The 22,064-nt window shown below is 39.7% G+C and overlaps 1 protein-coding gene across 47 annotated transcripts in view; it reads right to left on the bottom strand.

The window, feature by feature from the left end:
- Nucleotides 1-19,755, bottom strand: part of ARPP21 (cAMP regulated phosphoprotein 21) — a 154,744-nt gene extending 134,989 nt beyond the window's left edge. For 3 of the 47 annotated variants that reach the window (XM_082689616.1, XM_082689599.1, XM_082689619.1), the window contains exon 1: nt 19,438-19,750. The gene's annotated coding sequence lies outside the window, so the exon portion shown is untranslated. The other 44 variants (XM_082689580.1, XM_082689583.1, XM_082689612.1 and 41 more) reach the window with 26 other exon arrangements.
- Nucleotides 19,756-22,064: the final 2,309 nt, after the last annotated feature.

Raw genomic sequence — 22,064 nt, 5'->3', positions numbered from 1 at the left:
ATCAATAAGACACAATAATGCCAGATGCACTCCTTTCTATGAATTCTGGGACAAAAGATAGAATGATAAGTGAATTTAGGGACGTCTGGGTGGTTCAGTCAGTTAAGTGTCTGTCTTTGGCTCAGGTCATGATCCCAGAGTCTTACAGTGGAGTCCCTGCTCAGCGGGGAGGCTAGCCTGCTTGTTTCTCCCTCTGCCTGTCACTCCCTCTGCTTATGCTCTCTCTCTCTCTCTCTCTCTGATAAATAAATAAATATATATATATATATATATATTTTTAAAAAAACAAAGAATCATAAGTGAGTTGACATGTAGATCAGTGTTTTTCAAACTTTAGGTTATGATCTGTGAGGAAATCACGAAGTCAAATCATTGGTTTAACTTCAATTTTTAAAATGAAATAAACAGAACACAGGATAGAGTGGAATGAAATGAACTAGACTAGAAGGGGTAAGAATTAGAGAACCTTATGGCCCTTGGTAAGGCTAGGATTTCTTTTGTAAAATTTTCTCCCACACACACACACGTGTGTATGTTCTGTACATGGGTACCTATGTCTCTGTACTGGGAGTTCATATAAAAGTATTTTTACAAATAAGTCTGTCAGAAAAATCGCTGGAAGAGATCACATAATGTTTTCCTAAATGAAGAGTAATTTGAAATGTATATGTAACTTGTGTCTTGATTACTAAAGTCAGCGAGAGAAAATACTGGCTGTGAGAGGGTTCCTGCTGTGAAATCCAAACATTATTTGTGAGATGCAAAGACCTTATCATTTAAATATGAGGATTGATGCCTCTGATAAAGATAGAGCATCTTCGTTAAAACAAACAAATGATTATCTTGGACAACAGTGTAAACAAGTCCCTAATTCATGAAGCTGCTAATTGCTCTTCCCAGCTGCAGTAGACTGGCCTGGACTCCACGTTTCAGCACGCCTAAGTGTGCATAACATTTGTACACTCTCTCTTAAAATGCAGCCTCACACACCCCAGGGCCTGGGGGCCAACGAGGGTCAGTTCCGAAAACATCTGTTTATAAGACAGCTAGTTAAGCCATGAAGTGTTCACTTCATAGACAGATTTTCCTCTGTGGTTGTGATGGGATTGAACTCGTATTTAAATTACTTTATTTCCTCACAAGACCTACTGAGGTGTCACCAGGAGGAGAGCTTTGGAAGCAGATTTTTGTAGCCAAAGGACAATGATCCTTTCTATCACTTTTTTTTTTTTTTTAACGTGAAACACAAAATTGGTATCCGAATCATGATACTCACAAATTCCTCTATTTGTTCATTGTTCATATTGGACTCACTTAAACACAGTTGCATTAACTCTTACTATAAATAGTAATAGTTAACATGTTTTTGTATATTATATTATTTGCCAAATGCTGCAAGGAACCCTTTACACATAGTGCTTTTATCGCCACTGCCACTCATCTCATCCACACACATTTAAGGAAAGGAGGAAGGGAGGGAGACAGGGAAGGATAAAACCTGAAGTTTTAGAAAAGACGAGTCCCTGACCAAGGTCAAATGACACTGATATTATTCAAAGGTAAGTCTCAGATACCCATGCCCTGTCCATGCCTCCCTTCACGTTGTTCCATCTGTGCGCTTGGTATGTGCTCACTGAGAAGTAAAAGCAACACCCACATATACAATCATGAGTGATAATTCAAGAAAGTTGCCAAACCATGTAATAAGTATATTCTTTATCATAACAAAGTATAATTTCTGCTATCCTTAGCCAGCAAGATGCAATTATTCTTTATTAGTAAATTTGACTTGGATATCCCACTGGAACACAAGAAAAAGCATACTTAGTACTTGATCCTTCTACTAATCTTAAAACTGAGAAGTAAATGAGCTACAGAAGACTTTAGTACCATAAAGTGGGGTGCATGACCTCTGGTCCGAGCCAGAATGTTACCCTGTCTGGAGAAGGGCTGGTTCTAAGGTCCATGAGATCACATCCTGACCACCATGCTAGGATTCGGGTATGGAGATTTCTTTGAGGAATGTGCCAGATCCCAAGGTGGTGCAGCCTCTATCTACAGTGATCCTCTGGAACTGAGCTGAATCCAGTCACACAGGATCCCACAGCATCCTGATAAACTGGGTTCAAACTAGAATCTGCACATCCTGTCCAGTGGGTGTAAGAAGGTCAAGTTCGTAAGAGTATGAATAACTTCAGGGTTAGTGGGTCACATGGAAACTGAAATGTGCCATGGGCAAAAATATCAGTCTGCCCTAGAAGGAAAAAAAATAGAGCCAAACAAAACCCCACAAGAACCACAGTGCTGTATAGCTGTGAACTGCTTGGACTCTGAAGCTAGATTTCCAGTGGGGAAGCCAGCTTCCTCTACAGACTGAGCCAATTACTAAGTGTCTCCATGCCTCAGTTTCCTTATCTGAAAATGGAAATAGGAAGAGCCCCTACCTCACAGATGATGGGGAGCATTAAACAAGTGAATTTACGTAAACACTCAGAAAAGTACCTCACACAGAGTTAGCATTATAGATGTATAAGCAACTGACTACCTCTTGCTGGGACAGGCACATGCATCCATTCAACAGAGATTTATGGATATTATCCGATTAGAGCTCTGGCTGGAATTCAGCTGCCAACACTTCTAGTGACCCAGACCTTCTAGACTCTTCTTGAAAGTCCTCAGTGTCTCTAAAAATTATAGCTACTTCAAAATGATATTGGCTTTCATCCAAGACTCTGAAGGAGTCATCATTGGGCTGTTCAAGCTGTGGGAGGATGGTAGTTCCTGAGGTTTCACGCACATATGTAGGAGGTAACTGGATGACGGTTCTAGCATTGTCTGTCTTTTCCAGCTAGTATAAATGATAAGAACAATCCTGCCCCTGAAATTCACATTGAAAGTGACAAAACTTGCAGGAAAAGATTCCAAGGAAAAGAACAAAGCAGGAAATGGAATGACGGTGCTAGAGATGACCAGATCAGGATTACATGAGGCAGATTTTTCCAAATCCCAAATTTTTCCTAGGATCACTCACTGCAGCAAATGGCCTTAAGAACATATTTATAAAGAATCCTTCTTCTAGAGATCATTTTTTTTGTTTGTTTTGCTCGAGATAAAGCATTTTTATTTATTTAAATAAGTTGATACTCTCACCTCATATAATGATGCAAATCCAGCTATTGGTATAACTGAAAGATAGTATTATTCTGATTTTTATTTTTTTAATTGTTAAATCATTTTTGTGTGATCATAAAATTATCATATAGTAAACTTGGCTGTCACAGGTGGGAGCTGTAGAGTTCTATGGATTTTGACACGTGTATAAGTTTTTGTAACAACCACCAGAATCAAGCTACAGAAGATGTCCAGCACCCTCAAAATCTCCCCATGCCTTCCCTTTCCAATCTCACCTCCCCTTGGACATATCTCCTGGCATTGACTAATCCATCCTTCTCTGTGGCTATATTTTTTCCATTTTGAGATATTCTATAAATGGGATCATGCAGTCTGCAACATTTTGGGATTGGTTTCCCTCACTCAATGTCATGTCCTTGAGACCCATCCAAATTGTTGTGCGGATTTATAATCTGCTCCTTTTTATCACTGAGTAATATTCCACTTTATAGATGCACCACAGTTTGCCCAATCACCTTTGGAAGGATATTTGGGTTGTTTCCAGTTTAAGGCAATTATGAAAAAGGCAATTATAAACTGCTGCCCACACAATTTTTGCTTTCATAATTTTCATCTCTAGTGCTAACTTTTATTTAAAAGATTTTCTTGATGCTCAGAATAGTCAGTTTTGTGGATTAGGGATTATGTCATCTCCATTGATTTAGAGGCCCATACTGGAGACCCTTAGAATACAACCTCAGGGGAAACTAGCATCTCCCTATAATCATCCAGGCTCCTACCTGTTTTTCTATGGAATTTGCAATCTTTACCTCTTTTCTTAAGATGCTATGTTTTTAAAATAGTAATAATTTTAAATTCAAAGTCAACTGAAATTATTTTTTTTAATTTGTTTTGAAATTTTAGAGTATTTCTTTAATATTTCAGGTTATGAATCTGAATTTAATATTTCAGATCAATCATGGAAAATCTATATTCCAACAAGAAGTTATGTGTTTTAGATCGGTAGTTCTCATGTTATGGTCCATAGACCAGCACATTAGCACCATCTGGAAATCTGCTAGAAATGCAAATACGTGGGCCTCACCCCAGGTCCACTGAATCAGAAACTTGCTGCTGGGTCTAGTGAACTGTATCTGAACAGAGCCCCCAACTGATTCTGATGCATACATAGGTGTGAGAACTACTTCAGGGATGCCCTTCCCATGTGGTACAGAAGGAAGAAGGCCATCATCTGAGACTTCCCCTTGAGAGCACTTACTTGGTACTCACGCACACTCCCTTCCTTCCATAATAGGACTGGCCTAAGGAATAGGATGCCTCATTTGTGTTAAGACGTGGGTCTGAGATCACCAACAGACATTTATAAAACAGATGGTGTAGTTCATTTTGGTCACTGGGAAAGAGTTATGGAATCAAAACCTAAAGTCTAGAGAACTCTCCACCTCTTTATTTGAAAGGATAAATTGATCACACTACCTTCTAGCTCCATCTTGCCATTTTATCGGTGCAGATGGGCAGAGAATAGGAGCAAATGCAAGTTTCCTCTCTTTGTTGACACTGTTCTATAACCCTATCCTTAATGGGATATTGTTCTTTATCAGTTAAAATAAGAATACAGAAGAAAAAGACAGTAGAAAAGAAGCTTAGGTCATGACATCACTGATCTCCCAAGAAGAATAATGTTTATAATATAACCGGAGTAAATATACAAATTATGGCATATGTAATAGATAGTCTATAACATATGTTTGTATGTATTTATGTATTTTAACATATACACGCATATGTACAAGAGAGTGTGCATATATATTCGTTTTCTGTTATTCTGTTCTCTTTTCATAAAAAAATTCCCCAAAATAAAATTACAGGTAACCCCCTAGGCCTAGGTCAATATTTATCCAAGTAAACCTAGCTAATGGATATGACAAATCATACAGATTAAGAAATTTGGAGCAATCCTCTCTGTATATAAAATGACATATATTGCTTATCAAATAAATCCTTATATTACCTATAGATAGTATTTCTAAGATTTTCCATTTCTTCAGGTTAGCTAAATGGGGATATAAATAAGATAATTCTGGTGGTTGGTTTCCTTCAGACCACAAAATAAAGTATAAATATTCACTTACTAAAAAGTACACACTGCTTCTAAATTTCTCTGTCCAGTAATTTAACAAAGCCATTGTCCTTGACAATTAATAAATAGGATTCTCATATGTACTGCACTTTACTATTATTTCAGTATAAGCTGAAATTTCTGTTAACCTCACCACTTCCTTTATCTGAGAAACTGACTCCCTGAGGGTAGAAGGATAAAAGGGCCACTTTGATCCTGTACAGCTGCCAAAAGCAACCGTCACCCTCTGTGCCAAACACAGGGGATACACAGGCAAAGACCAAGTGTGCGACGCTCCAGGTGTCTGGGGTTGACTTGGTAGAAAACAAATTGAGGACAAACAGTCTATGAGAAAAGCTCAGATTGGCTAATTCTAACTCAAGTTTTCCAGAAGATAATTTCAGGGGGAACATATTAGTACAAGTGGATAATTCCATCCTCGATATCAGTAATTGCATAAATACATGTTGGGAGGTGGACTGACAAAAGGTTTATGCACCTGGCATTGGCTCTTCCTCATGGGACAGAAGGCAGTGTATAAAGAAACAGTGTGGCATTTTTCCCTACCTTGACAGAGGGATAGTGTAGAACACTCACATGCAGAGCAAGGTGAGATGCCTTCACTACAAAGAATAGCAAAATAGTACCAGCAATGTACATTTAAAAGCCCAAACCATGTGAATCCATTAAGGGGGAGGGGGGGGAGGAGAAAGATAATTCTTCTTTCAACTCTGCTTATAACTTAACAAGTACCTTCGAAATAATTTTTTCATTTATATACTCAAAAAGGTTTTAATTACTGAGGTGCTTGGGTGGCTCAGTGGGTTAAAGCCTCTGCCTTTGGCTCAGGTCATGATTCCAGGGTCCTGGGATTGAGCCCCACATCAGGGTCTCTGCTCATCAGGGAGCCTGCTCCCCCACCCCATCAACACCCCCCACTGCCTCACTGCCTACTTGCGATCTCTGCCTGTCAAATAACTAAGTAAAATCTTTAAAAAATTTTTTTAATTACTATTTTCACTTAGTCACTTATCCCTGGGTATCTATTTTTATGTAAGCATGGACCACTTGGTCCCTTAAATCAATAGCATTGTATCAGGCTATTGGACAGTGGGTAAAGATACATGTTTAGATGTGCTGTTGTGTTTTTTGTTTAATTATTTTCCTTAACTACGTGATATGTATTGTTAGCATCTTACAAAAGCCAATACAAAAGAATCCCACCACCCCCCAAAATCATCCTCTCTCTCTCTTTTTTTTTTTTTCCAGTAATCCTTGGACAGATAAAATACTTAATGACTCAAACTAAAACTCTATATTCTTTTTAAAAAATTGATATAAAATTTCATTACACATGTTCTTATAGGTTTCCATGTTCTAATGGATAAACAGTCCCTGTAGGAGAAAGCAGGAAGGAGATAACATTTCCATTTTGAGGCAAATATTTTGCAGATGATAACTCATGAAGGGAGCATTGCTGCCCACAATATTGTCATAAGAAAATTGAAGATCACTTGACCAAGCCAGTGAGAGGCAGAGATGAGATTCAAAGTTAGGTCACCTTGACTTCAAGCCTACTGCCTTTTAAGCCTATACAAAATCAAAGTGTTTCCCAAGCAGAGGTGAAATCAGAAGCTAAGAATCCATTTTTGTCTCAAATGACAACCACAAGTACAGATTAGAGATGCAGATAGACAGATTTCTAGTCACTCTGTACCAGCTTTACAAGTTAATTTCCATGTCCTTCCAGGCTATGGCCCAGCCACATATCCTTTCACTACCCCCTGGTTCTCAGTTGCTAATCTCTAGGTTAGCTCTAAATCTCTGGGTTTCCCATGACTATTACATATGACAGTATAAACAAGGTTACAAATAAAGAAACAAAATAAGGATGAAATGTACGTCTTTCTTTTTCCTTAGACAAGAATTCTCAAGTATGTTACAACAGAAACTTTGCCACAGCTGTGAAAACAACGGAGAGTGGACTGGTGTGGACAGCACATGATCACACAAATCCCTTTCACACAAGAGGCGGCTTGTAAATATCAGTTAACATTTACACTGTAAGACAATTGAGAAAATAAGATTTCAAAAAAAAACCAAAAAACAAAAAAACACAAAAACACAAAAGTAGCTTTCGATCAAAAATAGACCCAAAGGTAAAGTCAGAATCAATAGAGGAATATGGATTTTTCTTATCACTGTCCCTGGGGTATCCACAAATGATACAGGTTGAACTACAGAAATCTTGGATCGCTCTGTTGAGAAGAGTTTTTGCCTGGAGAAGTGAGGTAGTTCAGAGAGCAGAAGGAGCAAGCCAAGTGAAGTAATTCCCATAGAGAGAATAAATGGGACTAATGACCTAATCAATACGGAAATAAGTACAGATTTCCTCCACAAATGGCCACTCAGTAGCTTCCCTAAAAAGTACAGCAACATATCACATTCCTTTCATTTAGATCTCCTGAATGCTTAGAATGTCCTTCATCCAGAATCCACAAAAGTTGGCTTTCTATCAGTTCAGTACCTCAGGTAAGATCACCAAGACTTGGGGTAAAATAGATGAGTTCTTTCAAGTTGCAGGTCTGGGTTCTTCTCACTGCTATGAATTCCTTGATGACCAGTGCAACCCATCTGATACTTGCCTGAGCCCCAGGATCTAATCTATAAATGATAAAACAAGGATATTCCCTCAGCCTTTCTTAAAACATCAAAATCAATCCATTTTCACAGCTAGGTCGAAACAATGAGGTAATGTTCTCTAGTGATTTTAGAAAAATTGATTTTAGAGCTCTCTTCTCTTGCTAGATCCGTCAGGCGAATCTCTGATTATACAAATGGCCTTCTGTTGGATGTACCTATTGGTTTTATCTGCAAAGTGTACAAATCACAAGTCTACCACAATTGTATGTGAAATCATTTTTAGTTCTTAGATAAAGTCCCAAATTGCTCCTGGAAGGGTGCTAAGAGTAAACTCTCCTGAAGGAGACTTGTTAACTTTCTTTGTGAATAGCACTGGGGCCATAATCTTATCCTAGGAGAATCAGTGATGGCAAATAATAAAATACTGCATGGAATTTGGGCACACATTGAAATCTAAACCCTCCGTGCGCCAAACTCCTTTTCCCATACAGCAGGGAGAGAAGGCAGCCCCTCCTATCATTTGGTAAGAGCTGCTCTGCTTTCAGAAGGAAGTGGGGACTGGAGGCCCCCAATTTGCCAGGTTCCCTTCACCCATCATTCCTCACCCCTGCCTTCTAATCTGGCACTGCCTGGTCCCTCAGGCTTTAGAGGAGTGAATTCTCTCCTCACATCCTGGATCACCTTCACTATGGTTAATCTCTCCACAGGCACCTGTCCAGCAAACATGAGTTGTCACTAGCTCTGTGTACCAGTGATTTGGAAATTTCTTGTGAACCTGCCTTTGCCTCATCCCTTCCCCCAAGACCATATTAACGGAGTGTTGACCTTAATTCCCTTCCACGCGGATGGAAAGGTGATCTATGTATTCCATTCAAGTGGACTAAAGTTCTAGAGGCCTGGTATTCCTGTAGAAGCCCAAGTCCCAGCCTGAGATCTGAAGAAGGGCCTCCTTTATGAGAGCCCAAGTAATCCCGAGCGTCATTACAATGTCACATACAAGGGCACGCCGTTGTTCTCTTTTTCAGAAAGATGAATGTCAAGTCCACTAAGCTGAAACTTTCAGGGAAAATGCAGTTAAAACTTTACTGGGGGATGATTTTAAGTCCTGAATATTAGATGCCTTCAACAATATAAAGATCAATTTTTAATTCAACAAATTTTGATTAAATATCTGCCACGTGCAAGCAAGGACTGCTAAGGACAGTGGAAAAATGTATTAGGAAATATGCTGTTGGGCCAACTTGCTTTTTTGCTTAATGTGAGTTAGTTAGATGACTTTAAATATGAATATTATGCAGATTCTAGCTATAGGTATAGATACAGATACATGCCAATTGTAGATATATATCACATATCTGATAAACAAGATCTATAAGATACATCTTATAATAAGATGCATATGATGGACATTATATATATGTAAATAAAATACATAGAATCTGTCTACTCTTTCCTTGTTTTTAGTTTGTTTCCCAGCAAATATCAGAATACCAAAGGATTGTAAATTTATTCTCAGATGCCTTCTGAGAATTTTCATGAGATAACTTTCTGAGTGTGTTCTCCTTCAGAAGAATGGCTGATATTCAAATTATAATAGAAAATAAGGCTCGGGGCACCTGGGTGGCTCAGTGGGTTAAAGCCTCTGCCTTCAGCTCAGGTCATGGTCCCAGGGTCCTTGGATCGAGCCCCTCATTGGGCTCTCTGCTGGGCAGGGAGCCTGCTTCCTCCCCTCTCTCTCTGCCTGCCTCTCTGCCTACTTGGGATCTCTCTCTCTCTGTGTCAAATAAGTAAAATCTTAAAAAAAAAAAAAAGAAAGAAAGAAAGCAAGCTCAATTATTTAACAACCTTATTGTTTTGCACAGCTCACCTTCTCCTGCACTGAACACTCCTCATGGTTCCCATTTCCTGATGAGGGAACCAACTGATTAAATCCCAGTTATGAGGGGAGTTTCTCCCCTCCTCTGGCCACTGTCACATGAGTGCAGAAATGATTGATTTCAGCAACAGTAAGAGGGAATGCTTCAGGGTCAGAGGTCAGATCAGCTACTCAGTCCAAACAGCTCACTCAGTGCTTAGAAACCAAGCCTTCTGTGGGGGATCAGGGAGCCCACCAGCAAGCCCAAGGCGTCACTTGCTTTAACGTCTCAGATACAGTCCAAATCTACCACTTAAAAGCTTTCATCCTTTAACAAAGGATTGAAGTTTATTCCGTCACGGATCCCTTCCAAACCTTTCTTGTTCAATGATTCCATATTTTAGCCACCCCTCTTAGACAGTAACAATGATACAACTGAACTGCTTCAGAGAAACAATGTCTATGTGTTCATTTTGTATACAAACCTGAACTGGGCCACCCCTTCCCTTAAAGACTGACGCAAGGTCCAGCCTTGTGATACATCAGGATTCTTCTGCAGTGCACACTCCTGGAGTCGTTCTGACCTTCGCTTGGCTCTCCATATTTCACAGACACAGAAAAAGAGTAAAGCTAGTCTCCAGTGTTAACCACCAAAAATGTTACAGGATAGGAAAAAAGAGCTATACTCTTAATTGCTTACCACCACCACCACCACCAGATCTTAAAGTTTGTCTTGTCTATGCTGTCAGGTTAACTCTCTAAAGGTTTTCATATGAAAAGAGGACAGCTTCTTTTTAGTGCATGATACCTATGTGCCTGTGCTCAGCTCTTCGGTTCTGCTTCAACCCTTCAAGACAAGCCCGATCCAGACTTTACAAATGAGAAAATTGAAGCAATGAGGAATTCACTCAATGGCTAAAGCTGCCTAACTAGTCGTTTGTTCATACCGGATGGGTATCACTCACAATTTTACCTGCAGAAACTGTGACGCATGGAGGCGTTTAGAGTCATGGCCATCGTCACACTGTTCCTTATGCAGACCTGGAAGGCAGACACTAGGACTGGATGTTCAGGTGCTAAATTGTGTATTTACAGAGTGAAGTAGGGGAGTAGTCAGACGTGGATACAATACCATATTTAGGCCTTGTTTCTCAAGACCTTTTACTTCAGTCCAAGTTTTGCACATATCTGTAACCTGCAGACCCCCGTGGAGGCTCAGCGGTAAATCCTGCCTTCACTGCACACAGCAAGTCACCTGCTGCCTCCCAGAGAAGCTCCGAGCGCACGTCTGCTCTACATCCCATCAGTTACTTTGAACCCCACTTTCCATCGGAAGCTCGACTGAATTCAAAACATCTCTCTGTCTAGAGTTCATGACAGTATCTGACAAACAAAAAAACAAAACAAAAAAAAAACACCTCAGACATTATGGTCCTTTATGGAATAGAATAATCTCAGAGGAATATTGACATCCTTGTTCTAGAATATGTGTATTCGTTTTAATATATAAACTCTTAACATTTAACTATGTATATATACACCCTTATCCCATGATGCTAAAAAAAAAACAAACCCTAAAAACTAGGTCATCTATTGCTGTGGATGAAGACAATAATTACTATAAAGATGAAGGTGTCCAGTTAGAGTGTCTAACTGCACTTAAGCAGAGAGCAACACGTGTACACGCAACATGATCGCTCATTCTATTATTTTATCTTTCCAGGACTCTGTGAGTGATTATATGGAAATTTCAGGGTTGGAGAAAGGTTTTAATCTTCACAAAGAAATTAGCTGCCATGACCAAAGTTAAATCATCACCTAAGTAGGGAAAAAAAAAAAAAAAGGAGAAGAAGAAGAATTTTCAGTACCAGCTGGCTGCCTGCAGTGGGATTTATGAATTCATCTTAGTGCTTATGCCTGTTATTTGGCAGTTTCCTAAAATTCCAATAATATCAACATATCTAAGCAAGTTTAAAATAAACAAATATGAAACTATGTAATTTAAAAGTGTTACCTGATCATTTCCGTAAGCCAGATAAATGAAAAGAATCATAGGTATGGTGGCAAGTTCATGACAATTAATTAATCTGGCAGAATTCAATAGAAATTTTAACTCAACTGTCTGTTATGTTGGCTTAAAGAGTCATCATCTAACCATAAACCTTAATCTTCTTTCTTTAAAATAAAGAAGAAAACAAAATGCCATATTTCTAATTGAAGGTTCTTCTTCTTCTTCTTCTTTTCTTTTTAACACACACACTTTCTCTCTTTTTTTTTAATAGTTTTGTGAAGAACCAGTGAATATTTGAAGCTTGCAAATGCTGCAGAAATCTTGATTCTGTCACATACTCACATGGAGTCTACTCATTTTCTGTCCAAAAGTGACAGTGATTAAATTGAGTCAAATGCCAGCAATGCTGGGATTTCCACCAAACTCACATTTTATCAAACAAAATGCTGAGAAAAATATGTCAATGCAGAGGGTAGATATTTTCGTATCAAAAAATATTAGAACTTTGTGTGAGGGTTTTAGCTTGTGTTTCTAGAAGCATTTTAATCTATACTTTTTTTTATAAAAGCTACAAAAGCAATTTAATAGCTCCTTATTTTTCCTATTGAGTTCATGAACAAATAACAATAAAATAATTGTGGGTAGTCCTGAATTCCAGGGAGTTTCCATGCCCTTCCTGGATCCTCTTTTGACCCATAGCTTGATTCTTCCAGGTTACTGCAATAGCAATGAGATCCCCTGAAAGCAACTCAAGTTATGGAATGGAGAATGCTAGGCCTTCTTATTTACAGGCCAAGGGATAGTATATTTGGACTGCTAGGACCTTAAAACTTTTTGAAATTGTTGTCCCATTTTGTTCTCTAAATATGTTGAAACATTTACCTCAATTATAGGTGTTGCTTCTTAATTGCAACTAGATCAAAATATGTCAACATGAGTTTTTTTTCCCCTGTTAAGTATGATTCTAGGGACAACAATGTTCCAAAGTGAATACTGTATCTTAGGGATTAGAAGAAAAGCTGCTCATCTGGTTTCCACTTCCCTAGAGAAGGTCCTCGTTCTTATCTCAAGTATTTACTGCGTGATAGAGAATCAGCGTAGGATCATACAAATGTAAGGGAATGCTCATTCATTATTAAGCATTCCTGATCTAAGTCTAGTTAAGAATTCACGGTTCTTCTTTTGGATGTCCCTATCACAAGGACTTATTTCCTAGCTTGTGTGGGTATCAGGAAGAGATTACTGGTTTATCTTGGTAGATAAGCTTTGTGAATATGTCTCAGCCCTGCAGAAAAAAAGATTACACATTACACAACGTGATTCTGGGTGGGAACATCAACCACAATATGCCAGATAAATCTCAAACTTGGCCAAAATATTTGAAATAAAAAAGGACGCAATTGTTTCTTGTTAAAAATCTGAAATTTTCCTCTCAATTAAAACCATATTTCTTTTCAGTTATCTTAAAACCAATGTTATTATTTACAGAAGGGCTTTTGTTAGCGAGATCTCAATACTTAGTGTGTTCTCCATGGTGGATTTCTAATTTACGAACTGTTGTGTCATTTTGAAGTAATGTGAAATGTTAGAATGTGATTAAGAGGCCTGTTCTTAAAAGGGATGATTACCAGCATGTCCCCTCTCCCCTTCACCTGGAGAAAATGACATTATTTTCTGGTGCTAGACAGAAGCAATTGTAAAGTATGTTACTTTAAAAATGCATCCATTTATTAAGAATATGTGCTGTGAGTGAGAGAATTTGGGGCGAATTTTTCAGTATTTTAGTAAGTCAAACTGCAATTTTATCCTAATAGGCATCATCTGATTATAAAACTCAGAAAAATCTTATATAATATTTGGCATGGACCCGTACGTTAAGCGGAGGTATAAAAACTGCCAGAAGACATCTCCTTGGGAAAAGTGTGTGAAGGAATTCAAAATATTGATCTACTGTGGCCATAGATAGTGACTAACACCCGTTCCACCTGACAACACTCAGCTCTATGCCGACAGCTAATAAAGAAAAACATAACATAATACTAAGGATTCAGTCTGAAAGTAGAGAGTCAATTTGTTGTATTCAAGCCAATCCTTTTGTTTTTTTCAAAATGCTCTCCATTTTCCTAGTATAATGATTTCAATTCACTTTTTGGTTTACCTGCGCAGCTATTTCTGGGGGTGCAGAAATGTCCCAGTAATATTAGAGAAAGGTATATGCAAAATGTTACATGGGCATTCTATACCTTAAGAAAAGATCACCAGACCGCAGAGGATTTTGAGACCAAAAGGCAGCAAGGTTACTGAACATTAAACACTGCTGAATGAACTTGAAGCTCCAGTCCAAGCTGTTTATTTTTTTATCAAGAATATTATACTTATGTATACAATTTAAATACTTGGTATCTCATCTTATATCTGATCCTCAGGGCCATGAAATGGTTGTGATGTAAATAAAAGTAATAAATCCTGTGAACATGTAGTGCCACGTTTAATCCAAAATGAGCAAAATTAATTTAGATAAGGCACTAAAAAAAGCAATTTATTAGAACTTGACATAAATGTACCTTAAAGGAAACTAACACTCAGAAGCAAAGATAGCCTGAGAAAAGTTAACGCAGTCACAGATACATCTTGCTAATATTCTTTACCTTTAATAGTCCTTCAGCACTTACTTATAGCACTGCTTGTAATTATTTATCATATTTAACTTTAAATGTTAGGATGATAAACAAAAGAAAGCAAAGTCAGCAGAAACATAGAGCCTCTGGAACCACAGATTCCCTAAGAAATAAAGATCCTTTGTCTAAAGAGAGGAAGCCTGTATTTTATAAGTTCATTACTGACTTAAAATGTGTCCAGAACTTTCCAGGTGACATAACGCATTTCTAAGGAAGCCAATTCTTTTTCTGATTAGAAATTCACAAATTTCTAAACACGCTATCACCGTGTGGTACCAGTTAGAATGATGTCAGTACTTACCATTTGAAGAAATGATTTTCACTGTCCACATCATTTTTAAGCCCCACATTCTCTCCTAACCTTGTCGCAAAGCAGATCTGAATTACATTAACTTCTATGCAAACGGTTCATTTGCAGTTTCCAACCTTATGGACTTCAAACTGTCTCCCAATCCTAATGAGAATCTTCAGTCATATTCACTCTGTCTATGCTGTACATTGTGTCTTCAGGGGTCGACTCATTCTATACTCTACTCATGTAAGTTATCATTACCTGGTCCACGGACAACATTTACATTTAATTCAGATAAGAATGCCCACTGACTTGAGATTCTTGAGACGGGTATCAGCATTGTGGTCCAAATAGCATGACCACTAAGGGCAATATTACAGCCAGTGTGTAATTATTATCCCCTTCTAGAAGGACAGAGTAGAAAACACAACAACAAATTAGAGTAACTCTTACAATGCATTTCTCTTAGTAGTTTATTTTGGGGGGCTTATTCTTCATAGAAATGGGCAAAACCTAGGAAAAACTCTGCACATGGCTTTAATGGCTTTATTTAACAATAATTACATAACTCACTTCCCCACTTAATAAAAATTTCTCACTTTCTCTTATGTTTATTAATTTTTAAACTATTTAGGCATTTGTCTAATTAGCTTTGCTTTGAACAAAGATATAACCTGATTATAGCAACTTGTTAATATGAAAATGAATAACAGAGACCTTTCTGATTGAACGTTTTTACTGTCTACCTCAGACAGGTGTTCTGCATTATACAAACATTGCAGGCAGATGGCTTCTTATATTTTACATGCTATAACATTAAGATAATTCCCCACTCATTATATTGTTCCAAAAATTATTAGTGCTGACTCTACTACCTACATTTTAAAAATACTTAACCTTCGATAAGATAAATGTATTGTGCTTATCTCAAAATAAGGAGAGAAAACAACTCAAATTTTCTAAAGTTCAACCAAAACTTCCTGCTTCACTTGGTTGCCACAATTCTGGAACCAGACTCCAAGTTTATAAAAGAAAAACCCAAATTCACAAGGCAGAGCTTCAGGTTATAATATCTTAGAAGGATGTTAGTCATTTTATGCCCAGAACATTTTACAAGCTCCTGACCGTCCACTAGAACAGTATTTCAGGAATCTGAAATTATTTCTGCACTTCTCACCATCCAAGAATCTGACAGCTTGTATGAAAAATAGTATGTGTGCAGCAACTCCTTGGTTAGTATCTCTTTTAAGTTTTAAGGCATTCTAATGATTGAGTTTCTTTCTAAGAATTACTGAAGAGGTTTATGAAAACACATTGCAGACTATTCATGTGTAATTATCTCACTAAAATCAACTGATTTGTTAGTACAATACATTAGGACTAATTAAATTACCATATCCAACAGCCAGTCTGTACCTTTTCATATTTCCTTCTCCAGTATCCAAAACCATGCACTGCTCTGTCTTCCATCATGCTTCTTTTATTGCGGAGTGAGGCGCTCGCTCCTTCATTAAATAGCATTAAAAATAGACAGCAGAGAACTCCCCAGTGGAGCATGCTCTAACAGGGCTAATGCCACAGCTCTCAAGGTAACCATACTCAGCTGGGATCTAAGAGGGAAAGTCACCCGGAGATCAGCAATCTGCAAATCTAACTGCTCACACAAACCTGTCTCCGTCTGAGTTGAATACTGTAAAGGAGAAATCAGCATGTAGTGGAATTAAGTCACTGAGACGCTCAAAGTCAATTTCTGAAGCTATAGAAGTTCCTTTAAATATGCCTTACTTCAACCAAGTGGTCTGTTAAGTAGGCGTTCACCTATAGCAATTGATTTATATTATTATTTATCAAATAACATAAATCATGTCAAAAGAAATGGAGCCATATATGCATAACAACTAAATGTCTTTAGAACAGCCTATAACCCAAATTATTTAAAGCAAACAAATAGTATTGAAAAGCAAGGACAGTAAGAGGTTAGCCTTCTGCATCTTTTCTGTGTATTCCTTCAAGAATATCTTAAACTCATTCTCCAGAAAATTTAAAAATATTCTGTTGGTTGAAATGATCAAAAGAAGTAAAGGAATGTGATAAGAGAGGAAATACGAGATCAAACACAAATACATACCATACAAATCCATATAACCTGAAGTGAGCGCATATATAATTTTTCACATGTGATGCCGTTAGGAAGGCTGCAGAAGCAATTACCACCAAAACAGCAGATCACTTGGCTATTTGAACAGAACATAGCTAGAGCTCTTGGCTTCCAAACGGCTGTCTTTTGTGAAAATGACATTAACTAAAATTCTATTGAGACATACAAGTCCCATGGTGACACAAATACAGAGGATCAAAGGAGTAGGTGCATTTATTTTAAAGTGTAAGTCAAAGGTTTGCTAACTTTTACCAAAAGAAAAATGATTTCCTGTCATCTCCATTTCTGTTTTCTTAAAACAATCATAGTGATTTTCATCTCCAAAGTAAGTGAGGAGGAGGTGGGAATCATTTGGAATTATTCAGTCTTTGAACGAAATCTTGTACAGATTCATTCAACTTTGGGAAATGTCATTATTTTTGGAGAGTCTGAAGTGTCATACCAATAGCCTTTAAAAATCAAAAATCAAAATGGATATCTGCACTCTAAACACATTCTTAAGAAATGATTTCTACCAGCCTTGCATTGTGCTTACTAGCTTCCCACCCTTTGTAACTTTCAATGCCCCCTTTGCTTTTCCTTGTAGGCTTGGATTCTGTCCTTATCTTGGATCTTAAGGAGGTGATCAAATACTAAGTCTGAGCAGCTGTCAGCAACCACATCCACTCCAGCTCTATTTCTATGCATAAACATTAACTGAGTCCATTTCTCTTCCTAAGAAACTTTCTAAATACATGATCAATTCAACTCAATTTTACCACCATATCGACAACCCCAGACATAAGACATTAAGTTTAGAATTTGCAATGAAACACAGATTTCAAACATGTAAAAAGAAAAGGTAACATCCTTTCCCCCCCAAATCCTTGGGAGCCAGACCCTGAGTCCTGAGAGAACAACAAACTGATCACAACTTTTTTTTTTTTTTTGCCTCTTGATAGTTCTCTTTCAAATGAAATAACAGGGTCCCAAACTTTCTACCATGAAACCTGCATAAATCACTGTAGACTTCTCTGATGGAAAGAACTGCCCTTCTCAGCTCTCTCTCAGCTTTCTTGGTCTGCCTCATCTGGGGGAGGGGAGTCTACCCCTCCTTTGACGAAACATAAAAACACAATACATGTATAACATCAACAGTTTTCTACAAACATGAAGGAGAAATACAGACGAGAAACAAATCTAAAGGAAAACACAGATATACGGCAGAAAGGAGGAGGAAAAAAAAATCACAAAAGACGTGCAATGTTCACGTCGGAAGACCTTGATTATTACCTTGACCGAACAGTGGGTATCCCCCCAGCGTCTTGGTGCCTTGATTAATTTGGTTTAGTTTTTGGTTTTTATTAATATTATTTCTCAATGATTAAATTGGCTGGATTGGTTTGGTTTGGCTTGGCTTTTTTGTTTTGGTTTGGTTTTTGGTCGATTTATTTAACTGCTAGTAAAAGGAGCTTTCTGCAGAATCGGCGGCTGGGATCCACGCGCAGCTGCGGCGACCGTGGTGGCTTTGGCTGGCGACCCTGCTGCCCCCGCTGCCTGTCGCTGCTCCGGACGAGCTCAGGGGGCGCCGCCGCCGCCTTCTCTGCTCGGCTGGCTTCGGGAAGTGGATGAGCCCCCGCCTCCTGTCTGCCAGTCTGTCCCTCTGCACGTCTGTCTGCCTGACTGTCGCTCAGCAAGGGCAGCTCTGCGCTGGATTCTCGTTCTCCTGCGCTCTGCTCTCGGAGCTGCCACTCTCGCCGGCTGACAGTCCGTGCGTGTGTCGATCTGTCTGTCCCTCGGCGTGTCTCGGTCCCACTAGCAATGCAGGGTCCCTGTTCCCGTCTTCTGTGCCCGCATCGCTCTCCAGCTCCCACTCAGTGCCCCGGCCGCTTCCTTCGGACAGCGGAGGTCGTCTGGAGGGGAGGGTGCACGCGAGTGCTGCTCGCTCGCTCGCTCTTCCCCTCTCTCTCTGCCTTTCGCGCCCTCTTCCTCTCTCCCTGTCTCCCTTTCTCTCCCTCTCTCTCTCTCCTTCTGCTTCTCCTTCTCACCGTTCTGCTCTCTCCGACTCAGGCTAACTGCTCCCACCTGTCCGTCGCTCTGTCACTCTGTCGTCCCACCCCGAGCCAGTCAGCCTCCGTCCGTCCCTCTGTCCCGCGCCCCTGCCTCCCCGCCTCCGCCGCCTGCCCCTCCGTCAGTCCCTGCCCTCCCACGCGCCCGGCTCCTCCCCGCAGCCCCGGCCGCATCTGTCCCTGCAGCCTCCAGCCCCCTGGACAGCCACACCCGGAAGCCTGCCGGGGCCGGGCGCCTGCGGGAATCCAGGGCCTCTGCCACTGGGCGCGGCCGGAGTTGTTAGAGTCAGAGAGCGGGCACCTGCCCGGTGCGCCCCGAGCGCAGAGCCATCCATTCCCGTGGCAGTTCTCTCCGCCAGCCCCGAGGCTGGAGACAAAGCGCCGGAGACACGCGCGGCAACGTGAGCGTCATTAATCAGAGGGAAAACTGGCACGCTGTCCCCTGCCCCTCTCCACCGCCTCCCCGCTCCCCGCCCCCCATGCCCGAGCCCTCCAGCGTACCTCTCCCGGGTGCACCTCCGACTCCTGCGGACACTTGCCCAAGCCCAGCTCACTCCCTTCCTCCGCTGCTCACTCTCCCGGCCAACTCTGCAGAGAATATCCCACAATAATAACACCTCACTCCACCCAAATGAATCCGTAGCCTCTGAGCTCTCAGAGATTCTCGGCTTCGAGCAAGACCAAAAGTCCGGGCGTGCAGCGCCAAGTGCACTCCCTGCGGGCGACTGCCCAGACCGCTGCCCACCCAGCGCCGATTTAGAATCACAGCGGTGCGGCAGAAACCCGGGAAGGGTAGGGCGCAGGGCAGGGAACAGAGTTGACATCCGAAGAAATTAAAGCTCTGCATTTCCCGTTTGTTCTGGAGATGTGCTATTTTTATTATCTGTAATTCATTTTTTTTTTTTTTTCATTGTTTCGGGGCACACACTACAAGAAGAAAAAGAAAAAGAAAAAAAAAAAAAAGGAATCCTGGAGGAACGGGGATACATTTCCGGAATACCGCCCACCCTTCCTGAGTGAATGTAGAGCCTACTTTTTTCCAACATTATAGGTCACCAGCCAAGATATATCACTCTGGCTTTCTGCCCCCAGCTGAGAGCAAGGCATTTGATTCTGGGATTCTTTGCTAGGTTGTTATTAATGTGAAGCAAAATTATAGTTGTACACGCCTGCATGGAATTGCCAAAGCTCATTTTGACAGTATCCAGCATTTCAGTTTCTAAAACGTAGACGCTGAATAACTATGGATCTGGTGCAATGAACGCCTCATCCCACAATAAATTGAAGAGGAGAAAATCAACTTTCACCAGCTGCAATTAGTTGCCCCATGAATAGACAACAAATAAATAACTGGCATAAACCATGCCATGAAAATTTCCATGTCCTTTTAGTTTCATTTATTGGCATCCATTCCTAATGACAGACATTATAAACAGATTTTTTAAGGGATATGCCTTCTACTTTTTATAGGAACGTAATTTCAACAACTGTATCCGTGTTCACATATACTAAGATAATGATCAAAAATATCACACAGATGATATGTGTAGTTCTAGAAAATGCTATAAAACAGGATACTATTGTACTGATCCTTCATGAACAGATAATTATTTTCCAAATATTAGAAATTCTCTCCCTTAGGGATCAGCTCTTGCTGGAATAAAAATGAATCTGCTGTATAAGGTTTCAGCAAATGAGGCTAGAAGAATTTAAGATCCTTATGTTGATCTATTTTCTGAGGATTTCTACTCATCAGTGCCCTCCAAAAGCATTTTGACAGGCATTTCCCACCCCCCTCCTGCCAGCCATATGAATCCAAGGGAAAGTTAATAAAAAGGTATTTCTATTCTCTTTCCTTTCTTTCATCTTAAGTCATGTTCTTAAAAAACCTACTTTTCTTTTGAGGGAAATTGTTGTGCCAAGTTGTTATGTGCCATAAGTTTACACAGTTGAGACTGCATGGGAAGAGGGTCAATGTACTTGATTTTCCTTCTGGCAGAGCTATACCTAAGCATCTCTTGAATGGGTGGATGCGTAATTTACTAACAAGAAACTTTAACAGCTTGCTTTTAACAGAGTTTTCCTAGAACAAATTAGATCTCATTCTGAGAGTTGACCCCCCCAAAAAAAAAAATCAAAAAAGGAAACAAAAGAAAAGAAAAAACTAAAGAAACACTATTCTAGACTGAATATAGAAACTGTACAAATTGAGCAGGGTGAAGGGGGACTCAATCAGTACCATTAGCAATGACTATGTAAAAGAACAAGATGGAATATTTCAAGAACTTCAGTGTGTTAAGCATATGACTCTTGATATCAGCTTGGGTCATGATCTCAGGGTCCTAGGAAGGAGTGCCATGTCATGCTCCCTGCTCAGTGGGGAGTCTACTTGAGGATTTTTCTCCCTCTCCTTCTGCCTCTGCCCCCTCTCATGCTCATGCATGCACTTGTAAGCTCTCTATCTCTTCAAATAACTGAAATAAATACTTAAAAGAAAGGAAGGAAGGAAGAAAAGAAAGAAGGAAAGGAAGAAAAAGAAAGAAGAAAAGGAAGGAAGGACAGGAAGGAAAAGAAAGAAAGAAAGCCCAAGAAGAAGAATGTAAACTTGCTTCCATTAAAATTTTCTACTGAGGCACCTGGGTGGCTCAGTCAGTTAAGTGCTAAACTCTTGATTTCGGCTCAGGTCATGATCTCAGGATTTTAAGATGGGCCCTACTGTGGGTTCTGCAATCATCATGGAGTGTACGTGAGGTTCTTTCTCTTTCTCTCTCTCTCACATTCTCTGCCTCCCCCCACTTGCACTCACTCTCTTTCTCTAAAAAAATACATAAATAAAACTTTAAAAAAAATTTCTACCTGTTCTCATAATATTTTGTCAAAAATTAAGAACTGGAGAAAGTTCAAGTTTATCCAAGGCCAGGCAGATAATCAGCATTTGGCTGTCCAATTTTAAATTTTGTGTCCCAGTGTGGGACTGAAATATGCTTCTGGGAATTACAGGGCAGGCAGTTAGCAATAGGTGATTCTTCTAGATATTCAGACAGCGTATTTCTCTTCACACTTTGAAACAGTCATTCCTTCTAGTCCTTGGCCTGTCACGTATTAACTACTACTAAACTCACAGAAAC

This window comes from Mustela nivalis, assembly GCF_964662115.1.
Source record: "Mustela nivalis genome assembly, chromosome: 1".
Classification (NCBI taxonomy): Eukaryota; Metazoa; Chordata; class Mammalia; order Carnivora; family Mustelidae; genus Mustela; species Mustela nivalis.
The sequence above is the reverse complement of the archived record's forward strand: the minus strand, read 5'-3'. Positions and strand labels throughout refer to the sequence as shown.